Below are 16,726 nucleotides of genomic sequence, written 5' to 3'. Positions count from 1 at the left end.
TGGACTTAAAGAGATATATATAGAACGTTCTATCCAAAAGCAGAACACACATTCTTCAAGCACACATGGAACATTCTCCAAGATACATCATATGCTAGGTCACAAGTCTCAATAAATTTAAGAAGAGTGAAATCATATCAAGCATCTTTTCTGATCACAACAGAGATTAGAAATCAATTACAAGAAGAAAACGGCAAAAAAGTAAAAAATGCAGATATGTTACTAAACAACAAATACATCACTAAAGAAATTAAACACGAAATCAAAAAATACCTGGAGACAAATGAAAACAAAAACACAATGATCCAAAATCCGTGAGACACAGCAAAAGCAGTTCTAAGAGGGAAGTTTACAGCAATACAAGACTATCTCAGGAAACAAGAAATCTCAAATAAACCATCTAACCTTACACCAAAAGAAACTACGAAAAGAACAAAACCCAAAGTTAGTAGAAGGAAAAAACAGAGTTCACAGCAAAAATAAATGAAATAGAGACTAAAAAAAAATAGAAAAGATCAATGAAACTAAGAGTTGGATCTTTGAAAAAATAAAGAAAATTGCTAAACCTCTAGCCAGACTTATGAAGAGAGAAAAATATATAAAATCTGAAATGAAAGAGAAGTTACAATGATACCACAGAAACACAAAAGATCATAAGTGATTACTGTACATAATTATATACCAATAAAATAGACAACTTAAAAGAAATGGATAAATTTCTAGAAACATACAATCTCCCAAGACTGAAACAGGAAGGAAAAAAAGTATGAAAAGACCGCTCACCAATAATTAAATTGAATCACTAATCAAAAAACTCCCAACAAACAGAAGTCCACAACCAGGCAGCTTCACAGGTGAATTCTACAAAACATTTAAGGAAGAGTTAACACCTATCCTTCTCAAGCTAGTCAAAGAAAACTGAAGAGGAAGGAACACTTCTGAACTCATTCTACAAGGCCAACATCACCTGATACCAAAACCAGACAAAGATACCACAAAAAAGGAAAATATCACTTTAAGGGTCAATATCACTGATGAACACAGATGCAAAAATCCTCAACAAAATATAAGCAAACCAAATTCAACAATACATTAAAAGAATCATATACCATGATCAGGTGGGACTTAACTCAGGGATGCAAGGATGGTGCGATATCTGCCAATCAATCAATATGATACACCATATGAAAAAATGTGAAGAATAAAAACCATACAATCATCTCAATAGATGAAGAAAAAGCTTTTGACAGGATTCAACATCCATCTATAAAAACTCTCAGCAAAATGGGTATAGAGGGAACATACCTCAACATAATAAAAGTCATATATGAACCTACATCCAACAGCATACTCAACAGTGAAAAGCTGAAAGTATTTGCTTTATGATCAGGAACAAGACAAGGATGCCAAATACTGCCATTTTTATTCGACATAGTATTGCAAGTCAAATCAAAGCAACTGGTAGCTTTGCTAGCCAAAGCAATCATACAAGAAGAAGAAATAAAAGGAATCCAAGTTGGAAAGGAAGAAGTAAAACTGTCACTGTTTGCATATGACATGATACTAGAAATACCTGATATATAGAAAATCCTACAGACACCACCAAAAAGCTATTAAAACTAATAAATGAATAGAGTAAACGTGCAGGATACAAAATGAATATACGGATATCTATTGCATTTCTATACACTAACAATGAACTATCAGAGAAATTAAGAAAAAAATCTCATTTACAACTGTGGCAAAAAGAATAAAATACTTAGGAATAAATATGACTAAGGAGGTATCAATAAAAGACCTGTATTTAGAAAACTGTATGACAATGATGAAAGAAACTGAAGATGACACAAACAAATGGAAAGATATACTGTGCTCATGGATTGGAAGACTCAATATTGTAAAAATGACCATCCTCCCGAAGGCAATCTACAGATTCAATACAATCCCTATCAAAATACCAATGGCATTTTTCAAAGAACTAGAACAAATAATTCTAAAATTTGTATGGAAATATAAAATGCCCCAAATAGCCAAAACAATCTTGAAAAAGAAGAACAAAGCTGAAGGTATCACACTCCCTGATTTCAAACTATACTACAAAGCCACAGTAATCAAAACAGTATGGTACTGGCACAAAAACGGACACACAGATCAACTGAACAGAATAGAGAGCCCAGAAATACACCCACACTAATATGGGCAAATTAATCTAAGACAAAGGAGGCAAGAATATACAACAGGGAAAAGTCAGCCTCTTCAATAAAGGTTGTTGCGAAAACTCGACAGCCACATGCAAAAGAATCAAACTGGACTACTTTCTCATACCATATACAAAAATAAACTCAAAATGAATTAAAGACTTAAGTGTAAGACCTCAAACCATAAAACTCCTAGAAGAAAACATATGCAGTATACTCTTTGAAATCTTAGCACTATTTTTTTAGATACCGCTCCTCAGGCAAGGAAAATGGAAGCAAAAATAAACATTTGGAACTACATCAAACTAAAAAACTTGCACAGCAAAGGAAACTATCCACAAAACAATAAGGCAGTCTACTGAATGGGAAAAGATATTTGCAAACGTTATACTTTATAAGGAGTTAATATCCAAAGTATACAAAGAACTCATACAACTCAACATCAAAAAAAAAAAAAACCCATTAAAAAATGGGTTGAGACCCTTAATAGACATTTTTCCAAAGAAGACCTACAGATGGCCAACAGACATGTGAAAAGATACCCAACTTCACTAATCATCAGGGAAATGCAAATCAAAACCACAGTGAGATATCACCTCACTCCTGTCAGAATGGCTATTATCAAAAAGACAACCAAAAAAAGGTGTTGGAGAGGATGTAGTGAAAGGGGAATCTTCGTGCACTCTCAGTGGAAATGTAAGTTGATGCAGATACTCTGGAAAACAGTATGAAGGTTCCTCAAATAATTAAAAATAGAACTACCACATAATCCAGCAATTCCACTTCCGGGCATTTGTCTGAAGAAACCAAAAACACTAATTCAAAAAGATACGTGCACCCCAATGCAGCATTATTTAAAATAGCCAAGATATGGAAGCACTCGAATTGTCCATCAATAGATGAATGGATAAAGAAGACTTGGTATATATATACAATGGACTATTACTCAGTCATAAAAAAGAATGAGGGGATTCCTTGGCGGTCCAGTGGTTAGGGCTTGGCACTTTCACTGCCGGGGCCTGGGTTCAATCTCTGGTTGGGGAAGATTTTGCAAGCTGCGTGGCACAGCCAAAAAAAAAAAAAAGAGAGAGAGAGAATGAAATCTGCTATTTGCAATAACATGGACATTACGCTAAGTGAAGAAAGTCAGACAGAGAAGGACAAATACTGTATGATTTCACCTATACGTGGAATACATTAAAGAAAACAAATGAAGAAATGTAACAAAAGAGAAACAGACTTATAGACACAGGGAACAAACTGGTGGTTGCTAGAGGGGTTGGGGGGGGGTGATGAGTGAAATAGGTTAGGGAGACTAAGAGGTACAAACTTCCAGCTACAAAACAAATAAGTCATGAGGATGTAACGTACAACATAGGGAATACAGTCAATAGCACTGTAATAACTTTATATGGTGACAGACTGTAACTAGACTTATCATGGTGACCACTTCGTAATGTATAAAAAATCGAATCTTTATATTGCACACCTGAAACTAATATAATATTGTAAGTCAACTATACTTTGATAAAAAAATAAAGTATAAATAATTCAAATAATAGTGATTCACATAACTTGCTCTTTTCTATTTCCATTCCATAGCAAGCAGGCTTTCTATGTACGATTCCCTTCTAGGAGAAAATGAGCTTGTCATGAAGACTATATTAAAAGTTCTATGACAGTTTACCATATCTCTCATTGTAAGTGAACAAATCCATGTTCTCATTTCACCCATTAATACTAAATTTAATTTTATTTTGCCTCTGATATATTGATCCAGTCTCCTTAAGTGACAAAATTCGTATCCTGGGCCTGTAAGACTCAAAGGCCAGAACTTTGCCTGTGGTAAATCAATGGGATAATCATGCTTAATAGAAATTTGTGGGAAAGAGCCTTCTTCTACCTCAGGAAACTTTTCTATTTCAAACTTTCTGTAAGAAATGACATGGCTTTTAGCAGCTGTAAGAGAAACAAGAAATTAACTATTATGACAGCACTACAGCATCGCTAGTGAGTTAAAGAAGAAAAGTCACTCCAAACATATTTTCAAGCCCAAATTTGGTCAACCGGCATAATATAATAGCTCTCTGGGCACCAGCCAGAATTTAATGATTTCTCCAGGACATGATATCACATTACCACGCTGTTTAGAAAAAATATAAACTCATCTTAGAAAACTAAATTTCATAAATCAAATTACATTAAATAGTAACCGTACAATGAGACTACTTCACAACCATCATTACTCTGTGACTTCTGCCAAGAAAAAAACACAATTAGTCCATTTGGCCCTCCCCCAAAATGGAGTTGCCAATTCCTTTGGAGGGACCGCACTAACAAGATGGAGACTCCGAGGGTCCTAGCACCACAGTCCGCTGCCCACCACAGCACTACAGTGTGTTCTGCCACCTCAGGAAAGTGGAGGAGAATCTACTGCCCCGGAAGTGAAGAAAGACGGCTCTCACTGCCACCAAATAACGTCCAGTGCAGACACCTTTCTGGACAATGAAAGGCGTGGTAGGTGAGTTTCAGAGCAACCAACAACCCCTCCTATTCTGCAGAGTCTACACTTGACTAGTATCGGACGCCAGACGAAGTGAAAGGGAAAACACGGCAAGATAGATAATTTCAGCGTCTCAAAGCATATCTAACTGGGGTACTTACTTCCTAGTCAGGAGACTTCTCAGCTGAATAACAACTCTAGGAGATTTTTAAACCAAAGGAAATAAAAGGTAACGACAAAATGTATATAGGCTTACACGTCCAAAATCGTCGTAACATGTAACTGAAGAAGCACACGGATCCTGTTCTAATTTCATTACTGTAATAAACCCAAATTATAAATAAATATTTGTCCTTTCTATGCTTCAGCTTCCAAAGTCAGAGGGAAATCACAAACCAACTTGACAGTATCTTAAGGTCTCTAACAATTACATCAATTTAATCCTCGTAATACATATGTGATACTGAAGATATTCAAAGTATAAAATTAGAGATTTTTTTGATATTTAAGATTTCCAAGAGTCTTGTGATATAACAAATAAAACAATGGATTCAGAAGAGAAAAGCTACGTGACCAAAAGCAAACCACCCGACTTCCCTGGGTCTTAGTTTCTTCATGTAAAAACACTAAAGATTTAAATATAATACTATCTTAAGGGCCCTACGAATTCTAAGTCTGTGACTCAAGGAGAAAAAAATTAAAAAGTAGGTCAGAAAGTAGGAAACTTCAACAATTTAAAATTGCACTATTAGCCACAAAGAGTAGGAATGACAGAGAGATGGCCAAAGCCTTTCCTTCAGAAAAATCAAAAGATGCCACAGATCTTTAGCCTAAATCTTTAAAAAGCCAAAAAATAAACTGCAACTTACAATTTAAGATACCAGACTGAACATACATATTTACCCCTGCTTCCTCCCTAAACCCAGCTAACGCAGCTTGAAAGGACCAGAAAGGCAGAAGAGGAGAGACGGCAATGGCAGTAAAATTCTGGAAGCTGACAACCACAAGAGCAAGCAGCAACTGACTCAGGAAATTAGAGAAAGCTGTGTCCTCAGCCACGAGTGGGGAGGAAGTCACTTCCACTACAGACTAGCTCAGTAACTGGCAGAGACTTTGTAAGAAGCTGTCTGACACACAGCTCCTCCATCCCCTCTCCCAGTCAGGTGACCACCCCTCCCAACTTGGCAGCAGGCGAGAGATGTCTCCAGATTAGGAACACCCATCACAGCTGAGAATGGAAATACCGTCTGGGAGACTGAATGAAAGCTGACATAATGAACGGTTAGACTGTTCTGACCATGATGGTGCACTTGTACCAGACCACCCTGCCTCCAAAAACAATCATGAACCCTGAGTAAAACATATAAAAGAACAGAAAGAAATTCACTGAGAGGTGGGGATGTCCTAGTGAGTCCCACATTACCCCAGCCTTTTCCCTGAAGACATTTTCCCAACTGTGGCACAGCAGAATGGAGCTTGAGTAGAAAGCAGCAGCCTTATGGGCTGAGGACAGAGAGGTCAGAGTTTAGGGCCGCCAAAATCCTGGGGAGGACGAGAAGGAACAGGAGGCCAAAGATGTGCACATAAATTCCTCTCCTGTCAGTCAGCCCACTCCTAAGTTGTGCAGATACAGGGCAAGACTAAAACAGACTAGTCCTAACGATAGAAACAGACGCACGAACGACTCAAATACGGAGCTATCAGCAGGGGACTTCAAATAACCTTGATTAATAAGTTCAAGAAAATAAGAGGAAACGATGGACAAAAGTGATTTTTTAAAAGATGGAGAATTCCAACAAAGAACTGAAATTTATTTTTAGAAACTAAATGAACTTCTAGAACTAAAATATAAAATATCTGGAATTAAGAACTCATTGCATGGGTTTTACAGCAGGCAGCATACAGCAGGATTAGTAATCTGAAAAATAAACCAGCAGAATATATTCAACAAAAGAACAGAGAGAAAAAATGAAGAAAAAACAAAAAGACATACCTGGAAGGAAGGAAGGCAGAAAAGGAAAGGAAGTTTCAATATTTGAAAGATTTTAATTCTTAATCTCTAAATTTAATGCTTCCCTAGTAAAAACACAGACTCTGGGGGTGAGGGTGATCAGACAAGCTGATTTTTAAAGTTAATGTGAAAAAAAGAAGAAATAATAGCCAGAGATACTGAAAAAAAAAAGAGCAAGGAAGGAAGAGTTGTTCTACTTGATATCAAGACACATTATAAAGCAGTAATAATTATGAACTAGACAGGTAAATCATAGAAAGTCCAGAAATATATAAAAAATTTTTTTTAAATTTGGTGGATGACCATGGTGACATTTTAAATCAGTAAGGAAAAGATGGATTTTGAAATAAATAGTTTTTAGACAACTAGGTAGCCATATGGAAAAAAAATTAAATCCATTTTCTTCGCTTTACACCAACACAAATTTCAGACGATAAAATACATAAATGTCCATCAAATTTTTCTATATGGCATCACTGTTTTCAAGTATGTCAACTATGCTCCAGAAAAAATATCTTAGCCTCTAGTCAAGTTAGACATCTTTCCTCACTTTTTACTAAGAACACCTTTAAGCCACAAATAAATGTCTGACATAATAAAATTTTGTGCACTGAATGAGAAAAATGTCAGAGTATATGAATGAAAAGCTGTATCCCCACCAATCTGGAACATTAAGCCTCTTCAGCTGCTTCAGCTATTTGATACACAAGCAAGTTGTCCTGAAGGAAAACACTGGTAAAGAAGTGTCAACAGATTTCAGGAAGCCCTCAGGGTACTGTCTGCAACCAGGATCTACACACATAGCTCTCCCCAAATAATGAATACCATTTTGGGTTATGGGAGAGGCTCAGTTTAACTCCTCAATGAGGAAAAGCCCTGCCTTATTTCTCATAATTCAAAAAAGCAGAAAAGCAAAAGCGGGATTCCTAACAGAGTTTTTTCAAAATATTTGTTGTTCTTCTCTGTAAGTCTATTCCTCTCTGTAAGACTATTCAGACAACAATTACCAGCTTCCCTAGTGAAAGTACCAACATGTAAATAAAGAGTTTACATTCATGAAATGGATATATTCAAGTCCAGGGGATTAGACAGAGGAAAATTTACTTGGAGTACAACGTCCATGCATTATTAAAATGACCTCAAAAGAACTCCTGTGGCCAAGTTCCATAACCTTTACTGAACTCCCAGAGGTGACTCTTAACGTGCAAAAACCTGTTTTCCCACAAAATAGGCTCCTTACCTCTCACCAAAAACAAGCGCGCAACGTTAAAACAGATCTGCGGATGCTCTAATTTCAGACAAATCTAAAGCAGAAACAAAGAACTACTTCTCTCCATATCTGGCTTCCCTCCATCATCTCTGCAATACTGCTGAATCATAAGAAAAGGCCATTATTAGCATACACTGGATATTACTTTTAATCCTTCATAATTATTTCTGGTGTAACTTACCCTGGCAATACAAAAATTTCTGCTTCTTGGGGGGGCGGATCTTACATTAGAGAACAAAAATCAGGCCTGCATAAAAAAAAGCGTTGTGATGAACTCTACAAGTCCTAGAACTTTCAATGCCTTCCATAAAGAAATTGTTGAATCAAACTACGGGAACTGAAATACAAGATTATGGGCCAGCCAGTTAACTGCGACTCATTTTCCAGTTAAAAGGTGTACGTAAAGATCGCAGACAAGATATAAGCAACGTAAACTACTTCTTACCCATAGCAACGCATCTATTCTTATTTTAATTCCATGATCACTATCGCTTTTTAAATAATGTCCAAAGGATGCTCAGTAAGTAACACACACGGTTCCTTAGAGAACTCCCATCTTGACGAGGTGCGGCTACTGGTGCTATTTTCCGCACGCTGCAGGGAGGACCCCGCAGCCTCTACATCGGAAGTCGAGGCAAGCTCTCCCGTTTCCCGAGCGACCCCACCATCGCGCACGTCACGCCGCCCCGAGCGCAGCTCACCTCAGGACCCAGGCCGTGGGCGGGCACCGTCCGGGGGTCGCCGCCTTCCCGCGGGGCTCAGCGAGCCCGAGGCATCCCCCGGCGGTCCGGAAAGGGCATCGGGCCGCAGCCCGCGCCGCCCCGGCCAACGCCCCGGGACACGGGTCCGCGCCGCCGGACGAAACAAACCGGTTTCCGAGCCCCTGACAACGGCGGCGGCGGCGTGGGGTGTTCCCCGGGCGCCGCCCCCCAACTTCTCACAGGCGGCTGCCGGCGGCCTCGCGGGCCGGGCGCATTGGGGCTGGGGGCTCCTTGCCGGTTCGTCCCCCAGCCTCGCCACGCGGGCGCTGGCTACCCGACAACGCGGAGACGCACTCCAGGTTCGGGCTCAGGACTCCACAGGCGGCGCCTCAAATCCCGGAGCCAGAGTAGAGGGCGGGGCATCCCTGGCGCGGGCATGTGACGTCAGCGCGCCGAAGCCGGCGCGGAGCGGGGGTGGCCGGGAAGGGCAGGCGGGGGCGAGGCGGGGGCGGAGGCGGGGGCGGAGGCGGAGGCGGGGGCGGAGGCGGAGGCGGGGGCGGAGGCGGGGGCGGGGGCGGGCTCTCTAGGTGCGGGAGGAGGGGAGAGGAGGAAAGGGAGACCGGAGCGTCCCTCACTCACAGGAGCGAGGCCAGGCGGCAGCCAGAACCTACTGAAGCTGGTATGGAGTAAAGCCTGTGATAAATTCGTCCCGCACATACCGCACAGAAAAAGGGATTTTTTTTTAAACTTGAGGGCCAGTTCTTAGGGATGCCATATTTTTAAACTAAATTTGCTTTAAAAAGCAAGACAAGTGAAATAAGTCAAATACTGTATGATATCACTTATATGTGGAATCTAAAAAATAATATAAACTAGTGAATGTAACAAAAAATCAGCTATAATCCAACAAATATTTTTTTCTTCCTTTATAAATTTATTATTTTCGGCTGCGTTGGGGCTTCATTGCTGCATGTGGGCTTTTCTCTAGTTGCGGCGAGCAGGAGCTACTCTTCATTGCAGTGCGCGGGCTTCTCATTATGGTGACCCTCTCGTTTCGGTGTGTGGGCCTCAGCAATTGTGACACACGGGCTCAGCAGTTGTGACACGGGCTCAGTAGTTGTGGCGCACAGACTCAGCAGTTGTGGTGCATGGGCTCAGTAGTTGTGGCTCGTGGGCTCTAGAGCATAGGCTCAGTAGTTGTGACGCACGGGCTTAGTTGCTCCGCAGCATGTGGTATCTTCCCGGACCAGGGCTCGAACCTGTGTCCCCTGCATTGGCAGGTGGATCCTCAACCACTGCCCACCAGGGAAGCCCTCTAATAAATATTTTAAAAAACAAAACAAACAAAAAACAGCAAAAAGGAAACAGACTCACAGATACAGAAAGCAAACTAGTAGTTACCAGTGGGGAGAGGGAAGGAGGGAGGGGCACGATGGGGGTATGGGATTGAGGTACAACTACTATGTATAAAATAAATGATAAAAGATACATTGTACAGCACAGGGAAATATAGCCATTATTTTGTAATAACTATAAATGAAGTATAACCTGTAAAAATATTGAATCACTGTGTTGTACACCTGAAACTTATGTAATATTGTACACTGACTGTACCTCAATAAATAAATAAATAAACAGAATGTTTTTAAACAGCAAGCCTATTCCTAGTATATTCTGGATGATTAAAGCAAGAAAGTATTTTTAAGTCTTGAAATTTTTTTTTAGTATAACTTGGTTTAAAGAGAAAAAAATTAAAACAAAAACAAAACAAATAAACAAAATGTGGTTCTACCCCTTTACATCTAACGGGTGTATGCATTACTCGCTGGTATATTGAAAGGGTTAGTGGTCTAAGTACCTTTCTTCATTGCAGGACTTTGAAAGATAGAGACAGACTTTGTGTAATAAGGGATCAGGAGCGGTGTAGTCCTTCAGCTAAATTGCCTTCCCTAGAGTAAAGCCGAGATACTGGAGAATCCGAACTCGAGGCTGAAGGAGGACGGTGGTCTAGCCACTTTAGTTACTCCCCAGGTTGTAGTACCTGTTTGTATGTGTTGTGTGTAGCGTGGCAGAGACACCACAGATTCTGTCAGAGACCTCAGATGTAAATGATTCAGACCTTGGCTTCAAAGAAATCTGCTTCCTTCCCCCTCATGCCCTCCCAAACACACCAGCGCCTAAAACCTCGCTGGGTTCTCCTGCCAGTCTGGTTTAGTCCTGCTTATAAGAAGTACTTTATTGCTAGCGTAGAAATTGAACGTTTTTGGCTTCTTTGCCAGAAGATGGCACTGCAAGTCATCCAACCTGGCAAGCTGGGGCCGTCTGCTTTGGTGTATCTCCTCTCTTCAATCTACAAGCAAAAGACTTGTTTCCCTCGTTTCCCGACTCCTAGGCTAACCTCCTGTGACCCCTCCCACCCCCAGTCAGTAGGAATTTTGGTGTCTGAATGCACAATAACACCAGTTCTACCCACATCCCTTTGTACAGCAAAGCAACATGAAAACATTGCCAATTGCTAATCTAAGTAAATTCTTTTTTGCTGCTTTCATGAAGAATGATTAGTCAGATACTTCTTTAGGCTCCTGTCATAAACTGTTGGTGGGAACATAAACTGCTATAGTCTTTGCAGAAGGCATGACAGCTATATGCATATCCTTGACAGCAAGTTCACTTCTAAGACAAGAGGGCAAATATATATATATATATATATACACATATATATATATACAAGGTAACCATCATTGTTTATAATCAGAAAAACTAAAAACAATGTAAATGTCTGACAATAAGGAATTGACTGAATACATTCCAATATATGCAAACAATGGAGTATTCTGAAAACACTAAAAAGGGTGATTGGGATCTATTTGTACTGACACAGAGAGTTGCCCCTGACATACTGTTGAGTAAATAATGCAGTTTACTCTTTACTGTAACAGAGCAAAGGGCCAGTGCCCAAGGCGTAGAAAGCCAAACTCCGACAGCGACAGCAGGAGTTTGCAGCAAAGTAAGGGTTTATTGCAGGGATCCAAGCAAGGGGGTGGGAGACAATCCTCAGATCCACTCCCCCTTGGTCTTTGAGTTGTGTGTGTGTGTGTTTTTTGTTTGTTTGTTTTAAAGGGGAAAAACAGAGAAGCTGGGGTTAATCATTGTCTTGTCACATTTCTTAATCAAAAATCAGGAGTTAGGATGTCTCTGGATTATGATTCTCTGGCCAGGTGTTCCATGGCTGGGGGGTCTGTGAGCTCATCTTGCCCTGGAGAAACAACCTGCATTTATATGTTAATGATATCTATAATAGCAATTTTAGTACTTTAACAATGTTATCAACAACAACAATTTTAGTCATCTGATTCTGGTTGATGAGTGTTCAGTGAGCATAGGATTGAGGTCACAGGGGACAAGAAAGGGGATAAAATTTTGGATGGAGAGATGAATCATAAACTCAGTAAGGGAACTTGGTTTTAGGGGGACTCAGTTTCATTACCTGAGTTAAAAGGATTACCTGATTATTTCTCTTTCTAGTTTATATACTTTGGTAATATTTTTTTCTTTTTACAACAAGAGTGTGTTTAGGTTCCTTTGATTCTTTTTATTTAAATATTTTATTGGATTTTTCTTTCAAACAACAAAAAGTCTGTTCCTTGCAAAAACCCAATAACACAAACCTGCATACATGAGGTCCGTATGCAATCTGTTTCCAGAACTCACCCTGCGCTCACTCCCCCAAGAAGCCACTGTTAACAGTTTCACATATATAATCTACATTTTTCTCTAAGCTCATAAAAAATACATGAGCTTGTATTAATATATATTAGTTTTAATCTTTTAAAATGAGATTATAGTATATACATTATTTTGCCACCTGAATTTTTTTAACAGTAAATCATGAACATTTCTGCAGAGATCAATTAATTCTTGTTAATTATATCAATACTCCATGAGATAAATGTACCGAAATCTATTTCATTAGATCCCACTCAACAGACATAGAGATGGTCTCCACTGGTATTATTATTTCTGAAGGATAGATTCTGAAAAGAGGGTTTGCTGGGTCAAAAAGCATACTTTTTATTTTTCTTTTTTCACTTTAACAGGTACTCCTGTGCTTTGGTTATATATTTCTGTGTAACAAACCACCCTAAAACTTAGTGGCCTAAAACAACAACGATTTATTATTTCTCCCACTTCTGAGGCCAGGAAGTCAAGCAGGGGTCTGCTGGGTGGTGCTTTTGCTCCCTGTGGCCCTGGCTAGAGTTGCTGATATGTTTTATGGCATCTTTGACCATACAGAAATTTGTCAATTTGTTTGTGGTCAAATCTATCGGTCTTTTTCTTTGTCACTTAGGTTCCTCATCTTGCCAAGCGAATGTTCCTTCACCCCAGAATTATCTAAATAATCTCAATGTTCTTGGGTTTTAATTGTCTAATGAATTTAATGCACTTGAAATTTATTTTTATATATAAGTAACATAGGGAGAATAACTTGGTTTTCTTTTGGAGGAAAGCTAGTTATGCCAGAATCATTTGTTAAATGTGATTTCCTTTTCCACTGATTTGAAATGTAAACTTTATCATACATTACATTTACTATTTATACCTGTGTCTATTTATGGATTTGTCTTCCATTTACCTATTAATTTCTTACTCAATGTGTCCATTTTAAAAAGAAAAAGTTTGTTTTGGGACTTCCCTGGTGGCCCAGTGGCTAAGACTCCACCCTCCCAGTGAAGGGGCCCCAGTTTGATCCCTGGTCAGGGAACTAGATCCCACATGCCACAGCTAAGAGTTCACATGCTGCAACTAAGAGTTCACATGCTTCAACTAAAAGATCCCACGTGTTGCAAATAAAGATCCTGCACAGGGCAATGAAGATCCCGTGTGCCACAACTAAGATCCAGTGCAGCTAAATAAATAAATATGTGTGTGTGTATATATATACATATTTTTTTTTTTAAAGAATAAGTTTGTTTTAGTAATCAAGAAATTCTGTAAACAATGTTACTGAACCAAACTTGGGTCCACTCTCCCTCGCTCAGTAAAGCCAATCTACTGACAGCAGGTTGTGAGGAAGGAAAGTGCAGTGTTCATTACAAGGCACCAAGCAAGGAGAATGGGCAGCTCATGCTCAAAACACCCGAATTCCCTGATGACTTTCATGGAAGGGTTTTGAAAGGCTGGGGAAGGAGAGGGTCACAGAGTGCATGATCAGCTTGTGTACAATTCTCTGATTGGTTGATGGTGAGCTGACAGGGTGATATTCCAGGAAACTCAATTACCAGTTTTCTGGCTCCAAGCAGTCTGGGGTCTACGTGCTGGTGGTCAGCATGCAGTTAACTTCTTCCACGTGGTGGGGGTTTCAGTATCTGCAAAACAGCTCAAAGGACGTGGCTCAGAATAGTACCTATTGCCCTTGAGGAGTAATTAAAGGTCCTTGACTTTGTTTTATGGCTACACTTTTATTATTCCATCTTGTTTGACTATTTTCTTGTTTATGTATTTTCTCAATTCTCTGATTAAATTTGCTCTTTGGAACCTGGAGAATGCCTAAGAGGCTAAAGTGTTTCTAAAACGCTTAGGCAGGAGACATGGGGGGGAAGGAGGGGTCTGTCCCCAGGGAAGACCCCACAGGACCCTGCTTGGTTTCAACAATATTTCCATTTGAAAAAAAAAAGAAATGCCAACACTAAAATAATCTTTTGTTCAGGCCTCACCACATGGCTTGTGAGATCTTAGCTCCCTGACCAGGCACTGAGCCGGTGCCATAGCAAGTGAACGTGCCAAGCGAGTCCTATCCTCTGGACTGCCAGGGAATTCCTAAATTAATTTTTAAAATGATGATAATTAAACAGACCTTCTATCCTAAATATGGTTATAAAATTATACTTGTGGACCTCTTTTCTGGTAGAAAAAAAAAAAAGAAAATTCCTTAAACCTTTATTCATAGCAGTGTATAACATGGCAAGCAGAAAGGGACTATTACTAAAGTGCTCTTCCACTGAGGTTTTTCAGAAATATACCCTGTCATTCATTCACAGTAAATTGAGTGCCATGCTGGCTGATGGGGACAGACATATTCAGGGCTGGGTATTGTGGTTTGTTCTTTCCAGAAAGCAGGCAGCAATGAGACAAATGGGAGGATAACAAATTAGTGCAGGTGGTTGGCAGTCCACTTACACTGAGTGTTTTCCCTTTGTGAAGTTATGAAAAGGCCATGTGTGTGTGTAGCTTTATGTATGGGATCAAACTATCCTGACACACGAGTTATCTTTTGTGACTGGGGAAGAGGAAGACCTAAAACCTTAAATAGGAGGAAACACATTCTCTAAAATCCAGACCTCTTGAAAACATGTAATATTCAAATGCCAGAGGAAAACAACTCAGTGTCCGTGCACTCCATCTTTTTATATTGTAAGAGGAGAGCTTTTAGTTTTAAGCCACACTCCTGAAAGCCTACTCTGGCCTTATGCTAAATGTACAGTTTAAACTAACCATTAGCTGCAGGGAGCTTGGATGGAAATTGCAGCAGCCTGCTGCATTTCTGGATCTTAATCTGGTAGGTCTAGCTTCATATGCAAAGATAAAACATTATCTAGTCAGGTCTTAAATTTCAGGCTTTCTGGGCTGGGTAACCACAAGAGCTCATATGAGAAGGAGGAGCTCTGACCGAGGAGGAAGATCACAATTTATTTCCAGGAAGAATAAAGCAAAACACTGAGCCCTGAGCTGGGTAGAGCCTGAGACAGGAGTCTCACCATGAGACTGAACTGGGGACGGGCTTGGATGAATAGCTCAGAGTGTATCAAATTCCAGGGAGGCTTAGATAGGGGATCTATAGGAGAGAATCATGAAACTGGAAGACTGTCAGCCCTGTCAAAGCCTTCAAAATGTAATCAAGGAGGTCCCAGGCTGTCTGACCAAGACTGACTATCTTGAGGGAATCTTTACATGGTGGAGCCATTACTGAGATGAACGTTTGCAGGAAGCATGAACGCCACCACAAGTTACTGCACTCTGTGGGAGCCCGGTTCATTCGCTTTGTGCCCCTGGAGTGGAATCCAAGTGGAAAGATCGGCATGATGGTTGAGGTCTATGGATACTCCTATACCACCAGAGACCTCTTGGCTCCAGGTATTATCAATCAGGGAGAGCTCTCCCAGAGATCTCCGTCTCAATGCTAAGACGCAGCTCCACTCAACAACCAGCAAGCTCCAGTGCTGGACACCCCATGCCAAACAACTAGCAAGACAGGAACACAATGCCACCCATTAGCAGAGAGGCTGCCTAAAATCATAATAAGTTCACAGACACCCCAAAACACACCACCGGATGCGGTCCTGCCCACCAAAAAGACAAGATCCAGCCTCATCCACCAGAACGCAGGCACCAGTGCCCTCTACCAGGAAGCCTACGCAACCCACTGAACCAATCTTACCCACTGGGGGCAGAAACCAAAAACAAAGGGAACTACGAAACTGCAGTCTGCGAAAAGGAGACCCCCAAACACAGTAAGTTAAGCAAATGAGAAGACAGAGAAATACACAGCAGATGAAGGAGCAAAGTAAAAACCCACCAGACCAAACAAATGAAGAGGAAATAGGCAGTCTGCCTGAAAAAGAATTCAGAATAATGACAGCAAAGAGGATCCAAAATCTTGGAAATAGAATGGAGAACATACAAGTAACGTTTAACAAGGACCTAGAAGAACTAAAGAGCAAACAAACAAAGATGTACAACACAATAAATGAAATGAAAGATTCTCTGAAAGGAATCAATAGCAGAATAACTGAGGCAGAAGAACCGATAAGTGACCTGGAAGATAAAATGGTGGAAATAACTACCACAGAGCAGAATAAAGAAAAAAGAATGAAAAGAATTGAAGACAGTCTCAGAGATCTCTGGGACAACATTAAACGCACCAACATTCGAATTATAGGTGTCCCAGAAGAAGAAGAGAAAAAGAAAGGGACTGAGAAAATATTTGAAGAGATTACAGTTGAAAACTTCCCTAATATGGGAAAGGAAATAGTCAATCAAGTCCAG

General features: G+C 40.1%; 1 protein-coding gene across 1 annotated transcript in view; it reads right to left on the bottom strand.

The window, feature by feature from the left end:
- Nucleotides 1-9,097, bottom strand: part of NEK1 (NIMA related kinase 1) — a 203,879-nt gene extending 194,782 nt beyond the window's left edge. Inside the window, exon 1 of the mRNA XM_068552774.1 lies at nucleotides 8,684-9,097. The gene's annotated coding sequence lies outside the window, so the exon portion shown is untranslated. The remainder of the gene's footprint in view (nucleotides 1-8,683) is intronic.
- Nucleotides 9,098-16,726: the final 7,629 nt, after the last annotated feature.

Source organism: Eschrichtius robustus, chromosome 10 (genome assembly GCF_028021215.1).
Source record: "Eschrichtius robustus isolate mEscRob2 chromosome 10, mEscRob2.pri, whole genome shotgun sequence".
In the NCBI taxonomy this organism is placed as follows: Eukaryota; Metazoa; Chordata; class Mammalia; order Artiodactyla; family Eschrichtiidae; genus Eschrichtius; species Eschrichtius robustus.
This window is presented reverse-complemented; position numbering and strand designations above follow the sequence as displayed.